At 35.2% G+C, this 19,890-nt stretch overlaps 2 protein-coding genes across 4 annotated transcripts in view; one reads left to right on the forward strand and one right to left on the reverse strand.

Moving 5' to 3' along the window:
- The window catches only part of Slf1 (SMC5-SMC6 complex localization factor 1), a 72,216-nt gene extending 64,086 nt beyond the window's left edge, over positions 1 to 8,130 (reverse strand). For both annotated transcript variants that reach the window (XM_071612404.1, XM_071612403.1), the window contains exon 1: positions 8,044 to 8,130. The gene's annotated coding sequence lies outside the window, so the exon portion shown is untranslated. The remainder of the gene's footprint in view (positions 1 to 8,043) is intronic.
- A 100-nt stretch (positions 8,131 to 8,230) lies between these two features.
- Positions 8,231 to 19,890, forward strand: part of Kiaa0825 (KIAA0825 ortholog) — a 369,653-nt gene continuing 357,993 nt past the window's right edge. The window contains exon 1 of one of the 2 annotated variants that reach the window (XM_071612406.1): positions 8,231 to 8,317. The gene's annotated coding sequence lies outside the window, so the exon portion shown is untranslated. The remainder of the gene's footprint in view (positions 8,318 to 19,890) is intronic. The other variant, XM_071612405.1, reaches the window with a different exon arrangement.

Raw genomic sequence — 19,890 nt, forward strand, 5'->3', positions numbered from 1 at the left:
AAGGAATTAAACAGACATTTCTCAAAAGAAATACAAATGGTCAACAAATATTTGAAAAAATGGTCAACATCTCTATCAATTAGAGGAATACAAATTAAAACTACACTGAGATTTTTATCTCACTCATGTAGGAATGGCAATTATCAATAACACAAGTACCAATAGTGTTGGCGAGGATGTGGGGGAAAAGGTACACTCACACATGGATAGTGGAATAGCAGATTAGTGCAACCACTCTGGAAAGCATTTTTCCCCCCTCAAAAACTAGGATGGAACCACCATTTGACCCAGCTATCCCACTATTCAGTATACATCTAAAGATTAAAATCAGCATACTACAATGATGTAGACATTTACACCTGTACAATTCACAATAGCCAAGCTATGAAGCCAACCTTCAACAGATGAATGGATATAAAAAATTTGGTATATATACACAATTTAGTATTACTCAGCCATAAAGAAGAATGACATTATGGTATTTGCTGGTAAATGATTGGATCTGGAGACTATCAAATTAAGTGAAATAAGCCAATTTCCAAAAACCAAAGGTCGAATATTTTCTCTGATAGGTGAAAGCTAATTCAAAATAAGGGGTTAAAAAACAGTGGAGCATACAAAGGGGAATGAAGGGAAGGGAGGAATGACAGGATAGGGAAAAACACAGTGGAATTAATCTGATTTGTTTCTCCTGTGTACATATATGAACATACCAGAAGGAATCACATATTCATGTACATCCACAAGACACTAATAATAAAAAAATCTATAATAGTAGAAAGATCAGTAAAATAAAAGGGAACAGAAGGAGGAGAGAAAGGAAAGGGAAAGTACTAGCAACTGAATTAGAATATTTTTCATGCTTTTGAAATCATTTCAAAATGAGTCCTAATGTTATATATAACTAAAAGAAACTAATAAAAAATAAATTAATTAAAATAAAATAAACCCTAAAACTCAAAGCCTTTTCAATGAAAGAAATACTTTAAAGTTATAAGGATTTGGTCTGGTTAGTAAAAAATTATATCATATACACAGTTGGGCTTAGTCTCCTGAAAACTTAATCATCCATGAAAAATACTTTCATCAATAGGTAAACTATAGGCAGCTTCTTCAGTAGGGAACTTTTTACTATAATAATTACACATTTTTTAAAAATGTAAAAAAAAAGTTTACATGGGTCTCATTAACATAGCTCTTGTCAATATGTTAAAACTACAAATATATTGTTCCAAGAAATAATTCATTAATCTTATTCAGAACACATACAATAAAGCCACATGTGAACTTCAAATATAATGTCTACAACTAGGGGAAAATGCTGCTTTCATTAATTCTAGAGAATTAAATAAATAAATTCTTTAGCAATTTTCCTTTAGAAAATGATGGACCTTTCAGAAATACTAGGTAAATGAAATGCAATATCTGTGAATATAATCTTGGTACTTAATAACTGCTTTGGTAGTTCTCAAAAGTAGGGCTTTAAGCATAGATTATACTTTTCCTACTATTTATATCTCATTTATGTATTTATGAATTTTGGAAACTATTTTTTATCAGGCTATATAAAGAAATGTTGCTAATGAAAGGAAGTTGGAGTTGTTTTTAAAACCTAAGATCATGCCTGTCTAGTTATTCTAAAATATGAAGTATTGAAAGCTACAGTTGTTGGGGATAGTAGCACACCCCTGTGATGCCAGTGACTCAGGGAACTGAAGCAGGAGAATTGCAAGCTTGAGGCCAGCCTGGGCAACTTGGTGAGAACCTATCTCAAAATAAAAAATAAAAAAAGGGCTGGCAACGTTGCTAAGAGGTAGAGTCCTCCTAGGTTCAATCCCCAGTACCACAAACAAAACAGAACCTGTTAAATAATCAAAATATAAAGAAACCAATAAAAAATAAATTTGCTATAAGACTATTATCAAAAGTTGTATTTAAATGTTGTTCTTTAACAATTAGTTTCCTTACAATTGTTACATAGAAATACAAGAAAAAAAACTATGTTTTTCTTTTCCAAACAAGTCAATAACAACTCTTTACAACTGAATGTTTATTATTAACAAAGTGACATTTTAACATATTTTGGTTTGATGTGTAAATTATTAAATTATTAGAACTTACTGAAGCCAGCATATAAAACAAAGCTTTCATCTTGAGACACAACATTTTTATAACGGAATAGAAATGATAGAAATAATATCTGTGTATTTAACAGCAAGATCCCATAGATGGTAACATAAAAGGGGGACCAACTATATAACAGTAGAAATCAGGAAAGCCTTTTTAAAGCAATTTGTTTCCTTAGAAAATGATGAAATAGGAAACTGAAACTACTCACGCACAAGTGAAAAAAACAGGATGTCCTGATTTGGGCATTTTGTAGCTATAGATGTGTTTAAAACAAACCAGAATATGGGACATTTTCCCAAAAGTTCACCATGGGGGAAAAAGGGGGTTATGAGCTAAACTTTCTCAGAATAGTGAATCCTGGTGATGACATAAAATAACTATATTTTTAAAGAATAAATTCTAGTGGTCCAAATCTAATAGCATTCTATGATAAAATTATCTACTTAAAACAACATAGTGAACAATACATGTAGTAATGCTTTCCAATAACATTGAATAATGAACTGATGACCTACATCACAAATTTAATCCACACAGCAACATGGGAAAACTGTTATCTGTATATAGGAAAAGACACAGCCATGTACAGATATATGAACAGATTAATTTATATTAATAAAATTAGTGATTTGATAGTTCTTCCTGATCCTTGCAGGATTATCAGAACAATAAACAGCTTGACATGCCAACGAACTCCAAGAGAACACCATAAAAATTTCCAGAACCTATAGCAATAACCCAGTCAGCTAAAAATCCTTAAAAGTAGGGTCAAGTTTTATATAGGTGATATGTTCTGAGATATGGAAGATAGACAACTAACGTTTGGGAATCTTTTAATATAAGAAAGAAAGCAGATATATTATAAATATACCAGTGATATTTCTAGGAAAATCACAAATCTTTCTAGTACTTACTGGGAGGCAGGGTCCTTGAAGCAACCAAGCATACAATAAGGCCCTATCTTTATAGAAAAAGGGGAGGGAGCATTTATCTTATACATTTAAATGATTTTATCTGTAGTCAAAAAATTTTTAAATTATATACTACATGCCTAGTGATGAGTGTTTTAAAACTCTGTACAATAATTTTTAAATTTACTTACCTTAAACCATATATCATTGACAACCAAGGAGTGAATTATTGTGAACAGTGCTGGCATTTAGGCATAGCAAGCAACTGTTTCTGTGGAGTGGACTTTCCCAAAATATCTCCCACATGGGCCTATCCCTGATGCCTGAAATTCCTTTGCAGTTAGAGCCAGTCAGAAATGCAAATAAACTTATAGCACAGCAAGCATCATAATTGCAAAGCTTTTATTACACACTATTGTTTTAGGTCCTTTGAATTCTACACAATATAACATTTATCTGGGACATGTTTGAAGAAGGTGATGTAGAATATACTGAAAAGGGAATTCAGAGAAAAGTAGAGGCAACACTACAGATAAGAACACAAAGGTTTGGCTAGGATGAAAGAGCAGAATAAACTGTTGTGTGAAAAAGGAAAGTGCTGCAGAACAGAGAAGCAGCAATGCTTAAAGAGGTCTTTATAGAAAAAAAGAACATTATTTATAAAAATAAGGGTGTGTGTGTGTGTGTGTGTGTGTGTGTGTGTTTCGAAAATAGCCAGGTACAATGACACATGCAGATAATCCCACAGGCTGAGGCAGGTGTATCCCAAGTTCAAAGCCAGTCTCAGCAACTTATCAAGGCCCTAACTTGGTGAGACCCTGTCTAAAAATAAATAAAATGGGTAGGAATGTAACTCATTGGTTATGTGCCCTGAGTTCAACCCCTGGTACCAAAAAAGAAAAAAGAATAAAGAAAATAAAGCCATCTGATAAGTATTATAAATTAAATAAGAGACTTATTTTTTAAAAGTTAATTCACATATTTCTTAATTTACTTAAATTTGCTGATTTTGTCTTTTAGTTGTAATGAACACACCAGCAGACACACACCTGTAATCCCAGTGGCTCGGGATGCTGAGACAGGAGGATCAAAGCCAGTTTCAGCACCAGGGAGGCACTAAACAACTCAGTAAGACCCTCTCAATAAAATACAAAATAGGGCTGGGGGTCTGGCTCAGTGGTTGAGTGCCCTGGAGATCAATTCCAGATAACCACACCCCCCCCCCCCGGAAAAAAATTAATTTTAATTCACTCACGCTTATTACAGAAAAATTAAAACAATCTCTAATTCCTTTACCTTGTAATACCACTATTAACATTTTCCCAGGATTGACTTTCACATTTCATGTGTGTGTGTGAAAAAAAATACACATAACAAAATTTAGATATGTAGTTCTATATTGTACTTTTATGTAAATTTTTATCATGATCATTTCCCATGCCACTTAATATTCTTCATGGTTTTAAAGTCATGTGATGAAAACTAGTTGTCTCTCAATTTCATTATTTTAGAATGTAAGCTATTTTGATTTAAAATCTACTTCTATAGCAAATTAAAGAAAATTCCCTGAAATTTCCATCTTCTGAAAAACATACCAAGTGTTAAATGCAATCAATAATATTGCTGTGAAAGATTTTCATGACTTCCTTTACGAATAATATTTAGCTGGAAAAATAAACAAAGATGAGCTAAAACTGCAAAGATCAAAATATTATATCTCTGTTTTAACCAATATTGCAAAAGAGGGACATGTTACAGTACTCAAACTGTGAGTAAAATACTTCTACGCTGAACACTATGGTTTCAAGGAGAGTTTAAGAATTCTGGTCCCTCTTGGCCAAGGAGCCAAACTAGGCCCTTTGTTTAATTTCTTTCAGGGGGACTTTGGAATTGGTTTAAAAGATGTCTACTTCCTGCCCATCCTTCAAGGATATGATCTAAACATATTAATTATATGACAGCCAGTGATGAGACCTGGAGAGATGTTCTTACCTCAATGGCATTATTTGAGAAAGGAGCAGTCATTAGTCCCTTTGATGGTAAATTCAGCAGTACAGGAAGGAAATGGAGAATTAGCAACAAAGTGACTGTGGTGAGGAAGAAATGAGAGGCTGAGATAACAGAACCATTCAATCTATCCAGTAGTGTATAGTGTACATGGTACAGGCTGGACTGGCAATGCTATTTTAGAGAAAAAGGTTTCATAATGAAGCAGGTTGAAAAAAGAACACGGAGGGCTGGAGATATAGCTCAGTCAGTAGAGTGCTTACCTTGCATGCACAAAGCCTTGGGTTCAATCCCCAGCACCCCCCCAAAAAAAAGAAAGAAAAAAGAAAAAGAAAAAGGAACACAGTTCAGGGCAAAAAAATGGATGGACAGTAAATACTGGTCACTAAACCTGCTTAGGTGTCCTAGAAACTTTGGATTACTTAGGAGGAGGAGTATAATCCTAAAGCTGAACAAGCAGAATCTTTAAAAATTTATTTATTTATTTATTTTGTAGCAAGGATCGAACCCAGAGGCACTTTAACCACTGAGCCCTATCCCCAGCCCTCTTCTATTTTTTATTTTGAGACAGGGTCTCCCTAAGTTACTGAGGTTGGCTTTGAATTTGCAGTCCTCCTGCCTCTGCCTACCAAGCCACTGGGATTACAGTCATGTGCCACTGCACTCTAATTTTTACAGAGGACCTACTGTGGTCTAAGCACTTCATCTGTTAACTGATTTCCTTCTTCACAGCATAAGTGCTATTTATCCTTGTCAAACAGATGAGGACACTGAGAAGTATTACTAATTAAGAATCTAAGGAGCTGGGTGCTTGCCTAGCCTGGACAAGGCCCTGGGTACAATCCTCAGCAACACCCCCCCCCACACACATTACTAGTAAATCCGTAAACCAATATTCAAAGAAAAGCCTGTTTCTGCAAAAATGATATGACTTTTTTACAAAACCATCCTGACTCAAATTTCAGAATTTAGTCTGATATTCTTAACTGCATTATAATTTTAAAAAGCAATCCATTTTTCATAGCATGAAAGAAAGGCATGCTGCATAAAAGGAATCCACTACAAGGCTGGGGAGACATTAAGATCAGCAAAATTGAAAGCATATAAACATATTTATAAATTATTTTCTGGAAAATAATACCAATGCCTAAAATTTCACCATATTTCTATGAAAAAATCTGAAAAGTGTCATTATTTTTTCTTATTGGAAACAAAGTTTTTATAACTTTCTTCTCAAAATGAATTTGGGATCAATTAATCAAGGGATAGTCAAATGGGTCTACTTTCTTATCAAAAATAACAACAGTATATCTTTAATTTCAAATTTTCTCAGAAAGTAAAAACTACATGTATTTAAAAGTTTCAGAGATATTTAATTTTAAGCAGTAATATTTCCTTATGTCAAAAAGTACCTACAACATTTTACAGCATTTATTTTCTACTAGTATATCCAAAGAGTCAAGAAACAGGTAATGTTCTACTTTAGTTATATTTTAAGACACAGGATTCTCCAGTGTCTTTAGATTTTATTATTCAGAACTTACACTGAATTGTTATTTTATTTACAGACTTTTAAATCACGAAAAAAGACTATCTTAGAATAATATAATCAAGATTTATATCACATTAAAAATATTGTCTAATTGATACCACTATACTTTTGGATTTGTAAATATCAGTGTTTTAGGACATCGCTGGAAATTGTGGATATCTAGAAGAAAATCTTTTAAAAAAGTTCTGAAGTTTGTGAAAAGTAACCACATTGCTCACTCTTTCAAAGACTTTCAAATTATTTATCCTTTCTGCTTTAGGAAAGCAAGAAATGTTAAATCACTTAATTGAACTTCACAGGCATTAGAAAATATGGACATAGAAAAGGGATGTAATAGAGGCTTATTTGCATTTTTGGAGGCCGTCTTTACAATAAATGTATTAAAACATTCAAGGATTTCAACACTGTAGCTGATTATGAATACACTGAATTAGTGAAGAATAAAATATCAGTTTATGTACTGAAGACCTGTAATATAGAGGTTTTGGCAAACTCTTCAAGGGGAACATCTTGCACATCAACATACTTCTAGGAACTGAGGCATAAGTGAGTAACACAAACCAAAAAGTCCACGAGGGGCAATGTCTGTCATACATATACTGTAAATCCAGTTTAAATGTCATTTCCAATGTTTCAACGGAAAATTTTTGTTTGTTTGCAGAGGATAGTCAATATTTGTCAAAAAGAAATTGAGGCCTTAAAAATCAAGCCCAATCTACCTTCTGGTTCAAATACTGATATCAATTTTTGTCAGTATTTAATCAGAGGCTTTAGAAGTGGAAGAAAGCTCCAGACATTCACTTAGTCTTGTCCCTAGCCTTCAGTCAGCTGAGAGGTAATTCCCAGGAACAGGGATCCTCCCTTTAGGGCAAGGTGTATTTATGTTTGTTTAAAGGCCTTACAGCAGCTGCAGAGATAAGCTCTTTGCCATGTGTTTAAAAAATCAACAAGGAAACAAAGAATGACACTATTTTCCTTGTCACAGGAAGGTAGGCCTGGAGCATCCCTACTACATTTACTGACGCTAAGTTATGGAAAGCAGCCAAGAATCTGGGATCAGGGTGAGGCGTCCCAGTTGGTTCTATGGAAACCAGAGATGAGGGCGGCCTAGCGCCTTCCCGGGGGGGGAACCAGCCGCGGAGCTGCGCAAGCGGGAGGCGAGGGGAGCACTCAATCCTGCACTGCAGAGAGGCGCTTCGCGAGGAGCTCAGGCGGAGCAGGGCCAGGTCTGCAGTTGCAGGCTACCAACGCGGGCGCTGAGCGCAGCTAGTCGGGAGAGTGGGACGGAATCGCGACTGTGGAAAGCGCGAGAGCCAGGCGCTGCCACCGTTCAACCCAGTCCCTTCCCAGCTGGGGGCAGCAGAAACTTCGGAGGCACAGATTGGGACAAAACGTCCCCAAAGAGGCAGGGTAAACTGAGTCTTCCGAGGTGAGGCCCTTTACCTTCCCGGCCGGAGTGTCTGGGCTGCTTTTCTCGGTTGGCGGCGGCAGCAGCGGCGTCGATTACCGCTGCAGCATTCGCTGCTTCACTAATCCGGGCTCTGGGAAATAATTTCCCGCCGCGCGCTTGGCAGCCCCGGAAGAGGTTGTACCATTTCCGGGTGGTTGTTAGTGACGCTCTGGAGCGGTCGCCAGGATGGTCTGAGGTAGTGCTGGGCTTGACTGTGGCCAGCTCGGGTTCGTTTCCGGCTTGGTACGTGCGGGAGGTGGGAGACTGGTAAGTGATTTTTGTGGGTTGTCTCTTGGACCTGTTTTTTTCCGACCAACTGGGGCTCAGTCAGCATCTCGGCCCGATCGAAAAGTGAGTGGGAGAGGGATAAAATTGGAGTCCCGTCCATCTCCGGGGCTCTTGACCATTCTTGAGCCTGGAAAAGGCCCTGGGATCCCTGCTTACCTTCTTCTTCACTTGCAGTATCTGTGTCCAACTTCGAGGCCATGGACAGTGTGTATCGCGACCCGGCTTAGTGCCGAGTCCTTACTTTCTCCATTGGCAGGGTTTGATCACGCTCGATTATGGAAAGCTGTGTTTCAATAGTTCTGAGATGCCAAGCCTGGGAAGGAGACTGTAGATTGAAGAGGACCTATTAGGTGCGGTTTGGAGAGTCATTTCTAAACTAGAATTATTTGAACATTTCCGCTGCAGTTTGATTAGGTGAGGAGAATGGTCTCTGTTTTCATGGCTGCTGTGAACTAATGAGATAGGACAACAAGCTTATAATTTCATGTGTGGGCTTTAGATGGACGTTTTACCTTCTGTAAACTAGTGATTGGGAAGTAGATGTACTTTTAGAAAGGAATGTGCTCCAGGCTTTTTCAATAATTTAGAACTCAGGGATGAACGTCTAAAGTAGCCAAAATAGTTGTAAAGAGAAATTGCTTCTGACAAAGGGATAATGTGAGGAAAAGAGCTCATTTATTCAAGGATTTGAAAGATCTGGTGTAGTGAACCTTGGCAACTTCTCTTTTTGTGAGTAATGCAGTTTGTCCAGTTAAGTAGTTCTCAACACCTTATATTTCAGTAATCACCTTTTTTCCCCATTAATGGCAGCTCTCCCCCACTACAAAAAAAAAAAAAAAAGAACCCATTCCATACTCCAGAATTCTAGGGAGTACTCTACCATATAGAAAAACACATTATGTTCTATTCGAAATCACATATGCCTTATTCCCTTTTGAGAGTAATGCATCCATATTTAAGACAGCACATTGATCTTTTCTAACTTTCTGGTGGGTTAATAATTCAACCAATTTTTAAAATCTTCCCATTGACCCAAATATTGCCATTTATTTAATCATATGGTTTTTATCTCTCCTGTGGAATGAACTGTAAATTGTTGCATTGTGTGTTATTGTGTGTTATTTACATATAGCAACTAGTTTTTATGCAGGCAAGTTATTTTATTTTTAATTCTTGCTCTCGATTTGTGATTTTTCCATTCAAATTAATAAAGCCAACCACTAATACCACAGGTATCTATTGTCTTCCAGGAACTTTACATTTATAATTTTACTTAATGTCTAATTTAAAAATAAGATCAAGAAAAATCATCTCTAATTTGTAAACATTTTATACTGAGACTCAAAGAGATTGTGTTTTCCCACACATCATACATTTAAGTAGCACAGTTGAAATTTGTATCCCATGTAAACTTTGCTTCATTTTACTGTGTTCTATACTTTCTCTCATAATATAAACCTAACAGAATCATTTTTTTTTTTACTCTCAAGCAAAATTGGATAAATAGTATATCAGATTTAGAAGTCAGTGTATAGCACAGGTTGAAGATAAAGGGATTTAAGGAGTTCATTCATTAACCTAGGTAATTTCCACATTTGAATAATGTGATTTCTATATTGATTATTGGCCCATTTTATCAACCTAAGTCAATCAAATGCCTACATTGTACTTAAGCATAATACGTAGAACAAAAGCAAAAGATCTAGAGACCAATAGCATATTGGCAACTCTGAGTCAAAAATGTCAGTTGCTTCTGAGAGCAGCTTTTCACACACATAATTATTATTTAGTGATTATTAGCAAAACTTTTCTATTTTAGCTAAAAATTCTCAGAAACATGGTCATTACTACACATGTTAAGGAAGTATGCCTAATTAAACCTGCCCATTCCAATATCCTATTTTATGTAGAGAACTAAAAATTTGAGGATTGGAAATTTGCTAAAATCTTGTAGAAATGACCAATGTTAGAAATGACAACTTAATTCTACAGAATATTTTGTTTCACAGAAAGACACACTATGTATGTACAAATAACATAAAATACTGATGTGCATTTGAGTACATTCCAGTGACTTAACCATGTGAAAGGTATATGCTTTTGCATATACCATAGGAAGATCTCAGAGATATTTTGCTTTCTGTCAAATTTGAGTCCTTAGGAAGGTTGAGATTGTCTCCATTGTTCATCATCTCATACATACCATCTAGCACGTTTATTATGTGATTCCTTTTAAAAATGTTACTTATCTACCAAAAAGTGTTTGTATATGTATTGTTTAAAAGAAATTACCATGTAAATCAATGAATGCTTATTTATTGTTACTCACCTTGACCCTACAATGCTGTGTCCACTCCACATTCATTCATAAAAAGAAATATTGAGTGCTTACTTTCTGCTATGAAGTATAAGGTTTATTTCTCATAGCCCTATTGGGTAAGTATTACTATCCTTTTATAGCTGAAAAAAGTGAGACAAAAGATAAGCTTTATAAATCATACTAGTTTATACAAAGTCATTAAATGCCAGAGCTGTGATTTGAACCAATGTGTCTAACTCCAGAGGTCATAATTTTAACCACTTTGCTATACTTCCTCTAACTGGGTTTAATACTGGCTCAGTACAAACTGTATGCTAAAGGAAATTTATTTCTCTGGGAATCATACTTCTCATCTATAATGTAGGAATTTGATTAGATAATCTGTATTGTCCCTTCCACTTCTAAAATTCTCTAACTTTACTTGATTCCCAAGTATTACCTGAATAGGCCAATTCTAGCGTACTAGAGAAACTGTCTTCAGTGAAATTTACATGTATTTTTGTCTTCCCCTTTGGTTGACACAGTCATGTTTGCATAATGGAAAGAACAAGACCAGAATTGTAAAAATTCTCAGCCGTTCTTTTTAAACAGCTTCTGATACTAATAAGTTACAGAACCTTTGTGAGTTTTCACATGTAAAATGGATCCACAGGATTGTTTTGAGAGTTAAGTGAGTTGATATATGTATATGTATGTATATATATGTCCTCAAACACACAGCCCAACATACAATTGCCATTAAATAAATATAGATTTTTTTTGTCCCTCAGTTTGTGAAGATAAAAGATTGGTGGATATAAATATGCTTTATAAATTAGACAAGGTAAAGAATCTTTTTACTTATCATCTACTAGGAGAGATAAATAGTTGTTATGTGAGGGACAATTTATAAACATCATTGAACACAAAACAAGATGGAATGCAGAGTAAAGAAATTTTGCTTCCAGGAGTACAGATGAGGAAAACTGGCTAATGATAAAGCTAAGGGTTAAAAAAAAAAAAATGCCAAGTTTAGGACAAGCTATAGATAACAGTGTGGTCATATGAAAGATGTTAGGCTTTTCACAATAAGTAGTGATATATGTGTATAACCAGGACGGAGTGGAGGAGGGTGGAGTTGGCATTTTTTTATAATACCCATTTGTCTCAGAAGTATTAAAGAATAAAAACAAATGGTATTTGTATTCTTACTTAACTCTCACAGCAAAAAGATAGATTAAGAGAATATCAAACTGCTGTCCTATTTTAAGAAATCTTCAGTAGCTGGAAGGCAAGTTCTCATGCCAAAGTTGTCTGATAGAGGAATTCCATGTGGTCACAGTACTGAATGTAATGTTAACTGTTAATAAAAAATAATGAACTGTGGTCACATTCCATGATTTAAAAATGTGTTTGCATTATTACTCTTGTATTTTACTGCCTGTGCCCAGCCCCTCCCACCTTTTAAGAAAAATACCATTCCCCTTTTGTTGTTTTAAATAAGTAATTATAGAGATCCATCAACACAATAAGTGCTTTTCAAATGGCAGTTTATGAATTAGCAATTAGGTGACTAGTAGCCTGCATTTTTGTTTCAGATATATGGATTCTCAGGATTTCAATGTATTTGTTACTGGGAATTACAGTAGAATTTGAAAACAAGTAATTCAGATTAACTTCTTTATTTTACACAGGAGATGAAAAAAGACCAAATAGGTGATTTAACTCATCCAGATAACTCTGGACACATGTGACTTGAGCCAGCTGCTTGGTCTTATGAGTCTAAATTTAGGACTTCCCAGAAATGGCTTCTTGTTTATTCAGGGCATCCCAGTTTGTTAATGTGATAGAACTTTTATGTCACTTTGATTAGTTGCTAAATTTTCTAAGTAGAGCTCTTCTCTGATTCTGGCTATTGGGTGCCAGAGAGTTCGTACATGTATGCTGAAGTTGTTTCTAGCAGTTAGCAACCAGGCTACTTCATCTGAATTTACTATTTTCCCTCCAAGGGGCACAGCTAATTCAACAGTTTAAATCTGGAGTTTACCTAATTTAAACTGAGGAGTGGTAGGAGCTCTTTTTGAGGAGCATTATCCTGATGACATCTTTATTTTTAGTAAAAAAGTTGGATAGTGTTTTGTGCTTCATTGGATCATGGCATTTCTTTATGTATTTTCCTTGCTTTTTAAAACTTCAGTTCACCAAGTATCTTTCACCTTTAAAATGAAGCATTGTAAAAAGGACTCAACACATGTAGCTACCTAGTAAATAGAGAAAGTGCAAGCCAAGAAATGAAGGCAGCCTCTAAAGATAGAAAATGCAAGGAGAGGACAGATTCTGTAGTTGCCAAAAAGCAATACAACCCTGTCACACACTCAGTTTTCATTTAATGACACTCATTTCAGACTTTTCACCTGGGCAACTGTAAGATAGTAAGTTTGTGTGGTTTTATACTGTATGGTTTGGATATGAGATGTCCTCCCAAAGCTCCCGTGGAGTATTCATTCAGAGGTGAAATGATTGCATTGTGAGAAATGTAACCTAATCAGTCTACCCTAGTGTCAATGGACTGACTGGGTGGTATCTGTAGGTAGGTGTGGCTGGAAGAGGTGAATCACTAATGGCATGCCTTGGAAGGTTTGTTCTTCACTGTGGCCCCTTCCCCACCCCTCTGCTTCTTGAACTTGTTATAAGCTGAGCTGCTTTCCTCCACTGGGCCCTTTCCCCATGTTGTGCTGCCTCCCCTGGGCCCAGAACAATGGAGTTGGTCATCTAATGACTGAGAACTCAGAAACCATAAGTCCCAAATAAACTCTCCTCCTCTAAATTGTTTTTGTTGGTGTTTTGGTCACAGCGATGAAAAAGCTAACAAAAAAATGTTACCTAGAAGTGGGGTTAGTGCTGATTAATCTTATCATGTGGTTCAGAAGCTTTTGGAAATGGTTTACAGCAGGAATTTGAAAAATATTAGAAAAGCCTTAGAATGTTGCAAGCAGAGCTTAATGGTCAATTCTGGTGGAAGTTCAAAAGAGCAAAATGCTGGTAGGAGTGCAGACTATGTTCATGAGGTTTCAGAGGGAAATGAGACTTTATTGGGAATTGGAGTAGAGGCCAACTTATATTACATCCTGGCAAAGAACTTTTCTACCTTTTTTTAAATTTTTTTTAGTTGTCAATGGACCTTAAATATTTATTTATTTACATGCAGTGCTGAGACTGAATTTGAAGGTAAGGGCTTAATTAATCTGGCAGAGGAAATTTCAAGGCAGTGCAGCATTTACTTAGGGTCGTAGATATTGCTGGTAGCATTTACTGTGAAAATCAGGAGCAGAAAGCAGAGCTAAAGGATTTTAAAATTTTTCAATTTTTTTTTTTTGTCCAGAAAAGTGCATATACAGCTGGGAACAAAGAGTACTTATTGAAGAGATTACAGCTCCTAAAGAGATGTTACCCAGAAACAATAGAAAAAAATACTTTGAGGGCATCTCAAGACCATATCTACTGCAGACTCAAGGGTTTAGGAGAAAAAATTTCTTTGAGAAGGAATCATGGGGGTACCCTGATTATGAAGAGGGACCTAGGACTTTGTTTCACCTTGCACTACCCAGGCACTCAGAGGCTGGTACAGCCATTACACTAGGGTGCCCAGGTCCTCTGCAAACTGGTGGCAAACCTTGGTGTTCATGTTGTCCTGGTTCTACAGGAATGCAAGATGTTGAAGTTAGGGGTCATGGAGGCTTCCACCCAGGATTCAAAGGCAGGCCTTGGAGGCTAGGCAATGTGTAGCAGGGTTGGAATCCCTGCAGGCTGTCCATGAGAGGACCATGCATGAAGCTGTAATGGTAAAGACAAAGCTAGAATAGAGGCCTCAGAAATCAAGAGATGACAGTAACGTGGACTGTACCAAGAAAAGCAGCTGGCTGTGAATAGAGTCAGGCTAAAAGAGAGCTCATGTAAGCTGTAAGCAAGCACCCAGGGCCAGGGCTTCCCAAACTCTTTGGAGAGAACATCTTACAGCCAAGTATTCTAGATGATGTACTAAGAGTTACCTCCAAAGTTACCAGATCCCTTTGCCTGGATGAGCTTCAGTCTTGCTTTGGCCCTATCCTTCTTGCTACTTTGGAATGGGAATGTTTACTCTGTGCCTTTGTATATTGGATACATGTAACTTGCTTTAGATTTTTATAAAGGCTCATAGCAAAGAGTTTGACTGGCATCTCAGATAAGACTTTGGAGTTGGATTTTTAGATATTACTAAAACTGTTAAGACTATGGGACTCTTGGAAATGAACTAGATGTATGTTTCATTGTGAGATAGACATGAGCTTTTGGGGACCAGGGGAAGAATGTTATGGTTTGGATATGAGATATCTTTCCAAAGCTCCTATGTTTCTACAGGAATATTCGTAGTTGAAAGAATTGAATAGTGAGAGTTATAACCTAATCAGTCCATCCTACTATATGGTAACTGTAGGCAGATGTAGTGTGGCTGGAGATGGTGGGTCAACAGGGGCGTGCTCTAGATGGGTGGTTCTTTCTGTAGCCCTGTCCACTCCCTTTCTCTCTGCTTTCTCAGTGCCATGAAGACAGCAGCTTCCCTCCATGATATCCTTCACCCATAATGTGCTATTTCACCTTGGATCCAGAGCAATGGAGTCTACTGTCTGCAGACTGAGACCTCTGAAACCTCCTCTAAGTTGTTCTTGTTGAGTATTTTGGTTACAGCAATGAAAACCTAACTAACCAAGAAATGTGTGGTTATTTATCATAACAAATAGAAAACTAAAACTTCTAATACATTGGGGGATTCATTGATTTGTCCTAAGGCATCCTGGCTTTTGGACTATGTGCAACTCCCAACCTAGCAAAACTGACCTATAATGTCTTATTATGATAAAAATAGTTTTAACCTTGCAGATCACCTGAAAGAATATCGGGCGTCTCTAGATGACATTTTGGAGTCTCAATTTAACTTTTTATTTGTATTTCCTCTGTGCCAGCCCCTAGCCTAGGAACTGGGATGTCAAAGTAAAGAAGGTGCAGTTCTGTTTTAAAATATGTAGTCTAGAGAGAAATTATTGATGAAAGGCAGCACAGAATGACAGTTGCCCAACTGAGTTATATTCAGGCTGTGGTAGTAACAATCAGTACACATTGGAGAAGGAAAGAAGCTTAATCCTTAGCTTCATGTGCTTTCAGTCTAGTAGAAGAGATCATAAAAAATAATTATAAAATGGAAAGTAAAAGTAGGAAATAACCCCGTTGACACCAACTGGTATGAGGACTTCTTTTTCACCATATCCTTCCCAGCACTTGTTGTTATATATATTTTGATTTTAGTCATTTTAGTTAGTTGTGGAATAGCAATACTTCCCAACTTAACCTATAGATTTCATGTGATTCCTAGATCCATATCAAAAACAAGATAAAACTCATATAGATTTTTTAGCTTTCTGTGGTGATGTGGATCACTCAGGGCCTTATACATGCTAATTATGTGGTCTTCATTTGCAGTTCTCTAATAATCAGTGATGCTAAGTATCATTTCATATACTTATTGGCCAAGTATATATCTTTGGAGAAATATCTATTCAAATCCTTTTGTCATTATTAAATTGATGATTTGTTTTTATTTTTGAGTTGTAATAGTTATTTACATATCTTGGGATACATGATTTCCAAATATTTTCTCACATTTTATAGCATACCTTTTCACTTCCTTTTTGTCCTCTGAAACACAAAATATTTTTTCTCTAGTACTAGGAATTGAACCCAGAGGTGCTCTACCACAGAAATATATCCTCAGCCCTTTTTTATTTTTCATTTTGAGACAGAGTCTTGCTAAATTGCCCAGTCTTAAACACCTGAGTAGCTGGAATTGTAGGCCTGTAGCACCAAAAAGTTTAATTTTAATAAGGTTTAATTTATCTCCTTTTTTTTTTTTTTTTTGTTAACTCTGCTTTTGGTGTTATATCTAAGAAAACTTTACCGAATACAAGATTTAGAAGATTTACACCTATAATTTCTTCTAAGAATTTTATGTATTTTAGTGCCTATATTTAAGTCTTTGATCAATTTTGAGTTAAATATGTCTCTTGTGAGGAAAGAGTCCAATCTTTTGCACGTTGATATTCAATTCTCTTTTTTTAGTTTATTTTGAGAATTCTCAGTATTTTCTATATAAAGATCATTTTGTCTACAAATAATAATTGTATTTATTGCTTCACATTCTGAATACCTTCTTTTACTTACTTTTGTTGGCTAACTGTCTTGGCTAGAACTTCCAGGGCAATGTTGTATAAAAGTGGTTAAAACCCAGCAATTTTATCTTGTTTTTGATCTTAAGAGACAAAACTTTCAGTCTTTCAACATAATTTTTATAGCTTTGGGTTTTTGGAGATGCCCTTTATTGGGTTGAGGAAGTTCTCTTTTATTCCTACTTTGTTGAATGCTTTTATCATGAAATTTTGTTGAGTGTTTTTATCATGAAAGAGTGTTGGACGTTAACATTTTTTTCTGCATGAATTTATATCTTGTATTTTTGTCCTTTAATATTTTAATAAGGTGTTTAAACTTTTTACTTTCCTAGAGTAAATCTCAATTGGTCATGGTGTATAATTCTGTTTATGTATTGCTGTTTTCAGTTTACTATTATTTTGTTGAATATTTTTACCACTATAAAAGATATTGGTCTATAGTCATCTACTTTTTGTCACCAGTGTAATTAATACTAGATTCAGAGAATTAGTTGAGAAGTATTTCCTTCTCTTGTTTTCTAGAAGAATTTTTGAAAATTTTTTTAATTCACCAGTAGAGCCATTTTGCCCTAGCATTCTCTTTGTAAAAAATTTTTATATTTTTAATTCAATCTGTTTACTTGTGATATGTCTTAGGCTCTTCTGTGGTACTATAACAGAATGGCACAGACCAAAGTTATTAGCAGAAATTTATTAACTTACAGTTCCAGAGCCTGAGAAGTTAAAGATCAAAATGCTAGCATGTCACCAAATTTATTCCTTGATGGAAGAGCAAAGAGAGCAAAAGGAAATGAAACTCATGTTTTAATAAGGAAACCACTCCTACAATTAGAGCATTAATTCATTCACACTTATTAAAAGTCCTACCTCCCAAAACTTCTTAATTAGGGATCTGGTGTCCAACACATGAACTTTGAGGAACTGTATTCAAACCCCAAAAAGTCTTTTTATTTTTCTAATTATCTTGAATTAAATTCAGTAGTTTTATCTTTCTACAGATTTGTCTCTTTGTCTGGGTTGTGTACTTTGATGATATATAATTATCTGTCGTATCCCCTTAGAATCTGTTTTAATCCATTAATATCTTGCCAGTCTAGCTAAATTTCTGTCAGTTTTGTTGATCTTTTCAAAGAATCAACTTAGATTTCATTGATTTTTTTTCTCTATTGTTTTTCTATTCTTTTATTTTCAACCTAATCTTCATTGTTTCCTTCCTTCTCCCTGCTTTCAGTTTGTCTTGTTCTTCTTTTTCTAAGCTCTTAAAATAGAAGATTAGGTTATTGATCTCAGATATTCTTTTAAGATATGCATTGTATACTGTCAGACTAAATTTTAAAAAGAAAAATCCAATCATGTGTTGCCTATAAAAGATACATCTTGCTGGGCACAGTGGTGCATGCTCAGAATCCCAGTGCCTCTGGAGGCTGAGGCAGGAGGATCACAAGTCCAAAGCCAGCCTCAGCGACATAGCTAGACCTTATCTCAAAAAATAAAAAGGACTGGGGATGTGGCTTAGTGCTTAAGCACTCCTGGGTCAATCCCTGGGAAGAAGAAGAAGAGGAAGAAGGTGGAGGAGGAAGAAGGAGGGGGATGAAGAGGGGGAGGAGACAAAAAGATAGGTGATAAGGAAAAGAATAAAAAAATGAATTTCTTTCAAACAGCAGTCATAATTAAACTGGATTTGCTGTGGGCTGGGGTTGTGACTCAGTAGAAGAGCACTCACCTAGCACCACTGGGTTTGATCCTCAGCACCATATAAAAATAAAATAAAGGTATTGTGTCCACCTACAACTAAAAAGTATATATTAAAAAAAGAAACTGGAGTTGCTGTATTAATATTAGACAAAATAAGCTTTAAGAAATAGTATTTGAGGGGTATTTCATAATGATACAAATGTCAATACATCAAGCTTATTTTACTGAGAGCACAGTATTAAAAACTATAATTGTTGAATTGTCTATAGCACAGTATTAAAAACTACAATTGTTGAATTGTCTATTTCTTTTTCCAATTCTCTCATTTTTGCTCCACTGATTTTTAATGCTGTTGTTAGGTATATATATAATTACATCTTCCTCATGTACTCACCCTTTTATCATTTGAAACATCCTTTTTTCTCTAACTACTTCTTGAATCTCATTTTGTCTAATATTAATATAGCAGTCCAACTTTATTATGATTATTGTTTGCAATACAATATTCTTCCATTCTTTTATTTATACCCTATCTTGTGTCTTTGAATCTAAGATGTCTGTTGTATAAACAACACATGGTTGGACCTTTCCTTTCTATTTGGTCTGGCAGTCTTTGCCTATTGATTGAGGTATTTACACCATATACATTTAATGTACTTATTGCTATTGTGTGAAGTTTACATTTTTCATTTCAATTTAGTTTCATATTATCCTTTTTGTCCTTTCTTGACTGCTTCTTTTGTATTAAATATACTTAGTATACACAGATTCTAATTTCTGTGTTAACCTTTTAAAAAGTTTATTTAGTGTTTCTCTTGAGAATACAATCTACATCTTAATTTACCACAAACAGCTTCATGTGAATCAACTTTAATAAAATGTAGAAAATTTGCTGTAATATAGTTCCCTTCCCTTTTTCCTATTTCTGTCATATACATTAGATTTGCATATATTGTAAACCAAACAATTAATTGATGGGCTCTCTGTCATCTATATGTGTGTTACGTGTATATAGAATTGAATGAGAATAAATGAGAAATAAGTATCATAGAATCTTAATTAATCCACATAATTACCAGTTCTGGAGCTCTTTATTTTTTTATTGTATAATTGAGTTACAATTGGTGTATTTTCTTCAGTATCTCTTTAAAGGTAATTCTGAATCTTTATTTTAATTCTTTTTAAAGGCAATGGCTTTATTTTACTTTCAGTTTTAGATTGATTATTTGAATTGTATTTTTTTTTAGAATTTCTCATTCCACTATTTTCTGGTGTCCATTGTTGCCTCTGAAAAGTTAGCT

Source organism: Marmota flaviventris, chromosome 5 (assembly GCF_047511675.1).
Source record: "Marmota flaviventris isolate mMarFla1 chromosome 5, mMarFla1.hap1, whole genome shotgun sequence".
In the NCBI taxonomy this organism is placed as follows: domain Eukaryota; kingdom Metazoa; phylum Chordata; class Mammalia; order Rodentia; family Sciuridae; genus Marmota; species Marmota flaviventris.